Source organism: Hyperoodon ampullatus (assembly GCF_949752795.1).
Source record: "Hyperoodon ampullatus genome assembly, chromosome: 8".
NCBI classification, from domain to species: Eukaryota; Metazoa; Chordata; class Mammalia; order Artiodactyla; family Ziphiidae; genus Hyperoodon; species Hyperoodon ampullatus.
In genome coordinates, this window is record NC_136921.1 from 49,655,479 (window position 1) to 49,668,279 (window position 12,801).

Sequence of the window (12,801 nt, forward strand, 5' to 3'; positions counted from 1 at the left end):
GACAGACACATACATCTTACAGGTTTTGTTTTTAATAATTTTAGCCATGTCTCAGGTGGAAAACTCAAAGGAATAGTTGCATCCAAATTGTGTTTCTGGCAGATTCAGTAAGTTGAGTTTACTTGCTCATATGGCCAAAGTTTTTTACTAAAGATTTTTTATTTGCATGCTGTAAGTCATTTTGTTTTAGAAGTTTCTGTGTACCAATCAAAGAATGTATTCCATTGTCTCTGAGAGGTTTGGGATCCTCTTTTTTAAGGGTGCCCCTTATAAATCTTATATAAAATAAAGATTCCCCAGAATGGCCATTATAATGCCAAATTATCCAAAAGTTCATCCATTTTTTCAGAAAGCACAAGATCCTGGTCCAAGGACTAGGTGGATCCTATCTTGCCTTTGTATTCCCTAAAACACCTTAATTATGATGGGTCCTGTTTTCCAACAACTGTTCTAAAATACCAGGAATCACATGTTTTTCCCTCTTTTGAACAGAATGAACGACTTACCAAGAAGGTTCATAAAAACAGATCCCAAATAAAGCTGGAAAGCTCAAAATGCAAAGAGAGTGGGGCTCAGATCCAGGAGAGACCCTCAAACTCCAGGATTAGGGAGAAAGCACTGAGCTCAATGAGCTTTGTGGTTACTAGCATGTGTTTGCTCACGTGCCTAGGAGTTGTTGGGGTCTTCTTTGGCTCTCACTTCTGATTACCAAATAATATCAACCACAGAAATAAAGTAGCCCATTATTTTACCAGCAAAATGGGCTTATTCAGAAATAGCAGAGAATTGCAACTCAAGACAGGCAAGCAGGTGAATCAGGTAAATCTGAAGAGACAGAGGGAAGGTCTACTTTTATTAGGTTTTGGAAGGAAATTGGGGAGGGTTGTTTTGAATGAAATTTCACTGAAGAAGAACAAGAGTTCAAGATAGCAGCAGTTTCTTATTGGCTGCAAGTGGTGGTTACTGCATTCCTGCTGGGGCAGGAAATGCTGCTGGGGCATTTCCTTCTTTTTCTTAAAAGCGGGAGATTAAATTCCCTTGTGAAAAATGTTTTCCCTTGTACCAGAAGAAAAGTAACATTCTTATCATCACAGATAAGAAGTTGAGACTGAGAAAACTTTATACAAAGAATTCTATATGAAGAGACCTTGTTAAAGTCTTATTTTCCTTCTTCCTACTGGTTATGCAGGCTGCAATGAGTGGTATGTGCATGAGAGCTCTCCCTTCAGGGGCTTCCTGACTCCATTTTAAATGAGGTTTACTTTTATTTATTTTCACAATATCTACAAATGATAATTTACAGAACTGTTTTGCCTCTGCATATTGTAGACTCTGAAATTAAAACTGACATATACACACTACTATATATAAAATAGATAACTAATAAGGACCTACTATATAGCACAGGGAACTCTTCTCAATACTCTGTAATGACCTATATGAGAAAATAATCTAAAAAAGAGTGGATATATGTATATGTATAACTGTTTCAATTTGCTGTGCAGCAGAAACTAACACAACATTAAATCAACTATACAACAATAAAATTTTTTTAAAAATCTACACAACCAGAGGGGAAAATAATAAAATTCAATTCAATTAAAATTGAAAGCATAGGTATTAATATATTTAAATCTAATAAGATCAGAGACCCAGTGACAGGTAACATAGAATGAATTAAGATTATGTTTCTTTAGAACCACTCTTGATACCAAATTCTGTACTGGTCAGTGTTCAATCAGAGAAATAGAATCACTTGTGTTGTTACTTAAATGCATACATATTTGAAGGAATCTGTTTCAGAGATTTGACCTCACCATTCTGTGAGCTGTTTCAACAGTGTGATATTTTCCTATTTTATATTGCTTAAAGTTCACAAGGCAGGCAGTTAGGAATTAAAAATTAATGTAATGTGGGTGAAAGCCAGGATAAGCTGGAACCCACAAACAGAAGAAGAACCCAAGAGAACAGACTGGAACCAAAGTCAGTTCACACGGCCTTCATCCTTGATGAAGAGAGTATCTTAGAGAAGAAGCTGATATCTTTTATCATATACATAAATGCACATATGACCCAGAAGTAGAGAAACTAAAGGAAGATTCTGGGAAAAGTGGATTTAATTTCAGGCCAGGCAGCTGCCACAGGCCAATGAGGAAAGTCGACAAATAGTCTCTGTCCTGATCTCTTCAGTACAAAAACAAAACGGCTGCTGCTTCACTTCTGCCCTTCAGATCCTGTGGAGAAATACCTTCGGTGGCTCATCCATTTTTTTCTTTTAAACTGCTCTTCTTCTTTTGTTTTTTGTTTTTTTGTTTTTTTTTCTAATTTGGCTGCACTGCACGACATGAGGGATCTTAGTTCCCCAACCAAGGATCAAACCTGGGCCCACACAGTGAAAGGGCCGAGTCCTAATCACTGGTGGGAATTCTGGGAAACATAGGTCAGTCAAGCCAAGTTGACAGTTTGCAAAGTTAGCACAAGCACATTACTATTTGTGTAGCAAAACATTAATATCTACAAGTGACAACAAAAACACTAAATAGGTTCACATTAAATACACGCCAGGTTTTGCCATCCAAAGATCTTTGCATTAATCTGACAAATACATTCAGTTTTAAAAGATTTTTGGATTTTGTAATTGTCAAGAGATTCAAGATTTAGTTTATGTTTCCAGGTAGAACAAATTTAAAGTGATGGTTTTGGGCAAAAAAGGTGAATAAAAAATGATAATCAAGAAAACTGTTGTTCTGCAACAGCATCCAATAAAGCAGATTCTTTCCTTGACTATAAATAGTGACTTACAGGACTTCCCTGGTGACACAGTGGTTAAGAATCTGCCTGTAAAAACAGGGGACACGGGTTCGAGCCCTGGTCAAGGAAGACCCCACATGCTGCAGACCAGCTAAGACTGTACATCACAACTACTGAGTCTGCACTCTTAGCCTGAAGCCACAACTACTGAGCCTGCGTGCCACAACTACTGAAGCCCACATGCCTAGAGGCTATGCTCCGCAACAAAAGAAGCCACCGCAATAAGAAGCCTGTGCACCGCAACGAAGAGTAGCCCCCCCTCGCCGCAACTAGAGAAAACCCACGTGCAGAAAGGAAGACCCAACACAGCCAAAAATAAATAATTAGTTTATTTTTTAAATAAATAAAATGTGACTTTCAAGTAACTCTTCTCAGTAGACATATAACATATAAATGATAAACTAAATATCTTCAGGGCACAAGTATTCTTTCAACTATCATTTTTTGGACTAATCAGATTTAAAAATCTGGCAATGACAATAACCTCTATCATGGAATCCAGATTCCCAAACCTAAAAAATATAAAAATGTTCAAAGGATTTTCCAAAATGGTATGAAAAATGAATATATGAATGCTGTGGCCATGAGAGTATGCCTCTCGGATCTCTGACCACCGCAAACATCATTGAGCAACTTTCCAAACTATTGCATTCTGAAATCCATTACCATGTTTGTGCCTAAACTAGATTTCTGATGAGCTATTCCAAGCCAGTGCCTGAGCATGGTAGGAATATTATGGTAGGCCTGTCCAGGAAATCCTGTGACCTCATAAATGACTTTAACTCCAAGATTCCATGACAATTCTTTAGCACTTGAGATCAGCCTAAGATGCTTGCACCCAAATTTTCTTCCATCTTTCACTCACTCCTGCACTTGAGATCAGACTTGCATCTCAGAATCATGGCTCTCCAAGCTCCTTCTTTTTTTTTCTCACATTCATTTTTTCTAATAAATTTTTGCACACTTAATCTTATCTTGGTGTCTGTTTCTTGAAGGAGCTAGTGTAACACAATGTTATGTTTTGGTCTATGTGTTTGTGTGTGCATGTGTGTGTGCCACAAGAGCAAATACAAATAAAAATGAAATGCTTAATTCTCGTGTTATAAATAAGAGACTTCTCCCCTCTTTTTTCTGAGCTCATTTACTTTAGAAAATGTGTAAACTCTTCACTGTCTCTTTGAAATATATATAAATCTTGTAAAAGCTAATTAAGCTTATTGCCAGTTTTAAGATCCAGGAATGCCTTCTCAAGGACCTGGGAGCCATCTGTTTGAAGTGTAATCTTCAAGGAAGCTAGCCCCACTATCTCCAAGTTTCTGTGAGAAGGAAGGAGCCTAATTTGGGTAGATGCCTCTCTCCAAGTTGCAAAACTACTTAGGTATGACATTAGTGTCATAAAGATATGAAACATTTATTTTTCCTTTGGATAAAGCCAATTTCCTAACACAGATGGTCATTCCAATTACCAGATGAATTATGTGTGACCTATAGTGCTATTAAATCCTTTTACTTGAGGACTATTTATTATTTATCTTGAAAACATATATGTGATGGTTGGCCATTTGGCTATATAAAAATTGTCTCTAAAATCTCTAAGTGGATTGCCTATGATGTACATCACATTCTGATTTAATTCTTTTTCAACAGTAAAATTGTTTTCTTTCTCTTCTACCTATATGGAAGAAGTTTTCTAGGTTGGGAAGAGATTTTTTAAAAATTATATGTCCCAACAATATGTATATGTATATATATACACACATATACATGTATATATGTATGTGTGTGTGTGTATATATATATGCCCCCAACAGAAGTATATATATAAATATATATATATGTATATACATATCTGTGTATATGTATATATATACATACATTTCCCCAACATGTATATGTACATGTGTATGTATATATTTATATGCATATATGTTTATATGTATACACATACTTTTCAAAACATTGTGTTTCAGAAGTGAAATTAATTATTAATTTAAAATGAAATTATTAATTTTAATTGCTTTAAAAAATTCTATGGTAATATTTTCTTCAAAATATTAAGCGAATTCAGAGGTATTCAACAAGTCATTAGATATTTCTTGCCCTTGTAAGACACAAACTTGTGACAAAAATATTTAGAAAAATAAGAGCTGGGATATATTTTAGAATGCAATATGAAACAAGTGTTATAGTTGTGTGCATGTATAGATTTTGGGAAAATTTCATAGAAGAAATCTTCTTGGCTTTATTGTCCAAATATGTACAGTAACACTATTCTTCATCTTCCCCATTATATCCAAGATATCTCTCTTCTTCTGGGGGTAATGGGACTTCTTGATTATGTCAATAACTTCCTAGCTCCTCATACCTTACTGCTTCTACCTGCCTTCCTTTCCCTAAAGAATTACATAGAAGCCTACATGATCCCTTAAATATATAACTCAGATAACTTCATTCCCTTGATAAATCTGTGCATTTGTCCCCATTTCACTCATTGGTCTGTAGGATTTGCACTGTGTGGCTTGTGGGTAATATTTTCTTTAAAAATCAACAGCTAATTCAGAGGTATTCAACAAGTCCCTGACCAGAGATTGAACCCAGGGCCCCATCAGTGAGAGTGCCAAGTAATAACCACTGGACTGCCAGGGAATTTCTATAGAATTGTTTTACCTTCTTAATAATTATGATTTACTTGTGTATCATACCTATTGTTTATTCTCTGTTTACTCTAGCCTGAATATCAGCTGTTCAAATCCAGGTATCTTTGGCAATTTTGCTCACTGATGCATCTAAATCCTAACCATTTAGGATGGTTATGGTGCCTGACATATAGCTGGTACTCAGTAAGCATTTGTGTGATAAATGAATGCATGCATGCATAGAAGAAGCCATGTAAGATGGCAAGTGAAGGCAAAATGGATTTCAGTTGGCCAATGTAGGATTTTATGTAAATTACTGTGTGCTGAAGGAAAGTAGCAAGTCTGAGAATTGATGGGTATGTTTGTGGACTTTGAATAATGCAGAGGAGAAGAACTGGGTTCAAGGAAATTGAAGAAATATGTCTGGAAAAATAAGTTGTTGCTATATATTTTTTCCTTACTGGTTCTTTGTACTTAGGTTTCCAGTCACTAGAAAACTACTCAGCATCTACAATAGTCAGTGGTATAATGAGCACTGTTTCAGAAGATAGTATATAAAACAGACTGTAGGGGGAAAAGCCATTTGAAAACTGCTGCAGTTGTCCCTCAGTAATCTTAAGGGGATAGGTTTGAATGAAATGCCTTAAAATTCAAATATCACTAGTCCTAACATTTTTGTGATAACTGCCAATTTCTGTATCACCAGTATGATTGATTCTCTTTGTCCAGCAGTACTGTAGTTCTGTTATCTGAGTTTTTTTCAATAACCTTTTACAAAACTTTCATATAAGTCATATGCTTTACATACCCTCCACAGAATTTATGTTCTATAATCATAATCAGCGGAGAGAAACAGAACAGAATTTAGACAAGTTAAAGCTTAAAACTTGATTTAAAAAATTTTTGTATTAGTTAAGGCTTTGTAAATTATTTAAACATAATATTTATAAAATTACTATTCAATTTTATTTAAATGTCTGTTTGAGTTAAGTACACTGTAACAATATGTGGATAACTTTGAAGAGACATAAATATAGAACAGATATGCTGAGACTATCTGCTGTGTATACATCCTAAAATAGACATATTAGAGTCAAAGCTCAACTGCTCATTAATAAAAGGAAAAAATGTGTCTTCATCTGATAGGAGGTGATAAAAACTCATTTTTATACTTGAGCATGATTTGAAGTCTAAAAAATAATGTATTTATTTCATGAAGACCAAACTAATGAATTCCTGGAATTTCTTTACTGGTATTTGCTTATCTGTAAAAGCCATTTCAAGTGAATATTAGAGGGAATAATCTCTAAGATTGATGCAGAGCTCACACCCAAGAGAACTGAGCTAGCCATCATCTCTCCTCAAATAGATATGGTTAAGTCCTTTGGTTTAAAGTATCTTCCACTTAGATTGTAGGATGGATGAAATGATTAAACAAACTAATAAAGAAAGTACTTAAACTCAGTAAGTTTGAAAGACAAATTATTTGGAAAATAGAATGTGCTAAAAATAATTTCCCTGTAGAAAACTTGGAAGAAATAATTGCTCAGAAATAAGACACTACGTTGTGCTTCAGTAATCTAATTTACAATGAGCATTTAAATGCTGAAACCTCTTTAAGCACATAATTTAAGGCCAAGGTCAATCGAAAAAGGATCCAATAATGGATTTTTTTTTCTAGAATTGGTGGATTAACTTAAGAACCTCAAACTCATAATTCAGAAACCATATAATATTTGGAATAAAAATATTGATGTTAACTTCTTAAAATAATTTTTAGTTTAAAAATGTATTCTGTGCTACTTGAGCTATAATTAGCAATTTGCATTTGAAATTACTCATTCCATAAACACTGATTGATAACCTCAAATTTTATCCATGATATTACTTACTGAATTTCTGAATATTTAATGTTAAAATATAACTACATACCAATATTTCAACAAATTTAACACCACTGAGTCTGATAATGAAAATAGCAGGTTTTTTACATGTGCTGTCAGATTGATAGTAATTTTTAAATACCTTAACTTGTAAGATGCATTGCTATTTTAAGTAAAATAAATGTGAAAAAAAATGGATACCTCTAAAGATGATAAACTGGAGAAATACATAGACAAAAGTAAATACGGGAAACAACCTTCTGAAGACAAGATCTATATTTAAAAATAATTAATATCACAAAATTTATAAAATGTTGGAAAGAGAAAATGATGAAAATCATTACAAGGACCACTTTGGTAAAATTATGTTGTGCTTTTTCATTACATGTACTTAGTACTGCTTTTATGCTTTTAACTATTAAATTATTTGATTTTTTCACATTATTGACTAAGTTACTATTTTATATAGTTCTCAGCATCTCAAACATGTGGCATTTCTAGGAAGGACTATGCCATATTACTAGTGGTAAGTTTGAGCATTTTTAATAATTGGTGAAACTATTTCTCTGTATAGATTTCTTTAAAATCCTTGAGAACTGAAAGCTGCGTATCTGTATTAACATTACTGTCCAACAGTCTGCATTAACATTATTTTGCTCTTCCAGGAAACTCTTACCCAGGAAGGTTAAGTTACAGATAAGTTTGTTCTAAGTACTTCATGAAAATCCATGTACCCAAAGCACAGAATATTTCACTAGCTCTCCTGAAGTACAGTTCTCTTCTCACAGCCATCGACGTCTCAAATGGGCTCATCAAGGCGCACTTCGACAATCCCAACTGAGTCCCTTACTAATAAATTATTATTTTACAAATTTAACACAATTTCAAGTATACCCTCTCACTGAAAGGACCTCCTTTAATTGGATACCCCAAATCTTATAAATATCCTGTCCTGACCTTTCTGTTCCAAGTACTCCTAAAACTGTCAAGATAGTTCACTGCCTTTCTGCAGTAAGCAATAAATCTATCTTTATTCAGTCAATGGGTTATTTTGGTAGTCTTTCTGGAGAGGTGACAGTAGACACCCCTTCTACTTAAAGAATGCCTAAGATTATTATTGACTTATTTACTGTCAGATTTCTATAAAATAAAAGAGCATTAGCATCACTGTTTTGTTATACTCAGCAGCTTGCCATATGGTAAGCATACATTAGAACACAATTAAGGGTGAAAAGGACTGCTTTTCTCACATAACACAATTACGTAGTGTGAAAACATTCAGGTGGTGTTTATGAACTCAGTGGATGCTGAAACATAAGGTATTTCTTCAAGAGACATAAGGAATTTTGCAAGAAAAATATAACCAGTATTTTAGTTCTTTTTTAGAGATCTAATTAGTATGTCTTTTAAAGAAAAACTGTCTAAAATTTAAATTATTTTTAAGGGAATTTTAGTCACTTGAAATCTTCAGATTAAAAATCAGGCAAAAATCTTTTAACTCTTGATACTCTTATGTAAGATCATGCAGCTTTAAGTTAGGTTAACAGTAGATTGCTGTTTATATTAAAATCTAACCCTTGAGTTAGTTAAACATACAGTTCCATGAGTCTGTTATAATGCCTGGAAGATTTGAGTCTTTATTCATAAATATGTCAAAAATACTTTTGTATAGAAAACAACTGCACAAAAATAGACATTAAGATTCAAGTAAAGAAAGCATAGGGGATGAAGACAAGTCAGAGCATAATTTTTGAAAATTGAAATATAACATACACTACAAAAAAGTGCACAAATCATCAGTATTCAGTTCAGTGGAACTCTACAAAGACAAATATGCAGTCAACACTGGATGAAGAAACAGAATAATATCCATATCTTGGAATTTCCCTGCATGTTCCTTCTCTATCACTATCTCCCCTCAAAGATGATGTTTTCATGGAGGAGTTTTGGCGTTTCCATAGGTGTATACCTATGTCAAAATTATACTTTGAATATGTGAAATTTATTTTGTTAATTAATTAATTAATTATGCCTCAATAAATTATAAAAAGTAAGTATACAAAATGATTTCCAATAACAGTAAGTACTGTAAAGTAGTCAAATGGAAGGAGGAGGATGAATATCAAAACATCTTCTTTGAGATCACATCTTTTCATGATAGACCTGAATGATAAGAATGAGTCAGCATGAAAAGACTATGGCAAAAATAAACAAACAAACAAAACTTTCGACATAGAGAGAACAGTGACTACACTTAAAAATATGGATGGGGCCTCACAAACATAATCTTGAGTTAAAAGGCCAGGTACAAAAGACGATTTATTAATAATTATTTATTTATAATGTACAAAAAGTGCTGTAATTAATCTCTAAGAATTCAGAAGTGATTAACCCTGGAGAGTTATTGGATAAGTATGTTGACTTAAAGAAAGACACACAGCACAAGAGTTTAAATTCTATTCAGGGTGTAACTGAGGACTATAGCCCAGGAGAAAGCCACTAAATTGGCTCTGATGTGTTTGTGAAAATTCTGTGAGTCACACAGTTATATGAACACTATGTATTCACACATATGCTATGGTATGCAGACTTGAAATTTAATTTAAACTAAAAAATTATATTAAACATATGAAGTAGATATATTATATCCCAGCTAGACACTTACCCAAGAGTTAACTTTTGTTAAAAAATGATGCCACTCTTCTGATCCAGAACTATAAATGGCACACTTTAAATATATAAAATATATCAACCTATCTAAATTTCATATCATCTGTTATAATAATTAAAGCCCTTCTTTTTTATCCCCAGGATTATATTTCTATTTATATTGCTTTGCATCTTTCTAATATGTGCTTAAACATGAATCAAACATTTTAAAGCTATATTTGAAGATTTTAATGCTTTTTCCCACTTTTTTAAACATAGCATGCAAAGAAGACATTGAAATTCACTCTCAGTTTAAATCTAAAGCACTATGAAACTTTATTCCTAAAAACAAAACAACACACATTACCAAAATATGAAGTATCTACACTGAGAATACTGTCTACAATCCAGCAACTATACCTTGAAACAACAGAGTGGAGACGCTAGAAATTATTGAGGTGAGACCAAGGTGAGAAAGAAGGAACTAATATGGTGCATTTACAGTGAGATTCATGGTACCCCATAATTAAAATTTAATTGTGGACTAGTTATTCTCATTTCAGGTTTAGAAAGTATAAGCTGAGTTTAAGTAACTTATTCAAGACTACATGACCGAGTGGTAAAATCATGTCTTTCTAACATATCATGTTTTCCTAAGACTAAAGATAAAACATTTAAAAAACAATAATATAAAAAAGTTTGAATACAGCAGATACTATCTTCCTTATAATTTCCTTTAATTAACCAATAATTTATCTCTAAAATCTACAAAGAGCTAAAAAATAAGTTTAAAACATTATAAATATACTTTTATTATGTTGGAAGAAAAATGGTTAAGCAGCAGGTCAGGAATCTCTTCTATCCCTTTGCTGGTGGGAAAAGCTTTATCAAACCTTGTAAACATGCTAATGACAGATCTGCAGACAAACTATTTAATGGTTTTGCCAGTAGGAAAGTTGTTATCTATGGAATCGTTTTAGCAGGATTTACCTAGTTTGTCTAGTGTGCCTGAAGTAAATACACTTGGAATCCATGAATTTATGTGGCATGGATCCCTGGAAAAATCACATTAGCTCTTTAAATATTTAAGTATAAAATGGAGATGACTGAGGGGCTCCCTTCTCTATTATGAATGTGGCTCTATATATTTCTTAGATACTTCTATATTAATCTGGTCAAAGTGTGTCTGATATGGAAAGAAAAGACCTGGAGTGCTACAATACCTGACCTGGAGTTATCTCTGTTTGCCTGTGCCTTGTGATTACTAGGATACTTGAATTCTTAAATATAGCCTGCTACTAAGTATATTAGTTTCCTAGGGCTGCCGAAGTACCACAAATTGAGTGGTTTAAAACAACAGAAACATATTCCGAAGGTAGATGTCTAAAATCAAGGTGTTGGTAGAGACATAAGGGAATCATTCCTTGCTTCATCCTAGCTTCTTATTGTTTGTGGGCAGTTCTTGGCATTCATTAGCTTGTAGCTTTATTGTCTTCCTTTATTACTACATGGCGTTTTCTGTGTGTGTGTCTTCACATGCCGTCTTTTATAAGGACACTCATTATGTTTGATTAAGGGCCTCCCTACTCTGGTATAACCAAATCTCAGTTAATTACATTTGCAATGACACTGTTTCTACATTTTGAGGTACTAGAGGTCAGGATTTCAACATATTTTTTTTTTTGGGGGGGGGGACACAATTCAACTCATAACATCAGGTAAAGTCTCTGATATTGTGTGAGTATGACTGACAATCAGATCCCTTTCGTTATCTGATTATAGACGAATGGGGTGAAAATAATCTGGTACAACCTTAATTTAATTTCTAAGCTGCTAAGAGGAAATACTAAAAGTCTTTCAACATAATGTATATAAATAATTAATAAGATACCAAGAATATACTTGTTTAAATTAATAAGATACCATGTACGAGATACATGGTATCTTATTAATTTAAACAAGTATATTCCAACTATTCTAACCTCTTGAGGCAGAGGTCAAAATAATAAAGTACCTAGTACTAGGTAACAATTTAGACTACATGAACTATAAATATGATCAATCTGGGGAACAAATCCTTATGTTTCATCTTAATTTGGGTTCTTCCATAGATACTAACACAGGAATTTAGATACAAGAAATCTCTTTGTGAGTTGAGCCCTGGAACCACTTGAGAAAGAAGGGAAGTGAGAAATGGAGTAAAGTCAATAGAAGATGAGTTAATGAACAAGTTACCCCTGTTGGCAATTGGGATTAATATCACCAGAAGCTGCTAAAAGACTGTGCAAAACATGGCACAGAATTTGACTACTGAGGGGCAGGGAATTGAAGAACTTATATATAACCCCTTGCCCTGCAAATAAAAATTGGAGAAATTACCTACAACCCCTGGGACTCCAGGAGCTCCAGTGAATTATCTTGCATGCACTTTAAGCTTGTCTTGTATAACTGCCTAGCATCTTCCCATGGCCAGAGATATCTCCAGAGCGGAGATGCAGGAAGTTGTTGGTATATTTAAGTCCTCTATGTAAACTACCTGAGGTATAGGCCAAAGAGATAGAGTGTGAAATTGACAGATTGTGCTACATACATTGCCCCTTTTTTGTGAACAGTATCCCTGACATTCTTAATGGAACTCTGGCTTTGTAATTAAGACCTATGGTGAACTCAATGTTGGTTGAGAGTGTTCCTTCATAGAGGCAGCATAAGCCTAAAATTGTTCTCCTCTTTTGGGTATGCTCCATGGTGTTTCATGGTCTTTTCAGACTCCACATTTTACCCTATGAATTGTAATCTACAACATTTCTTGTGAAATATAGATA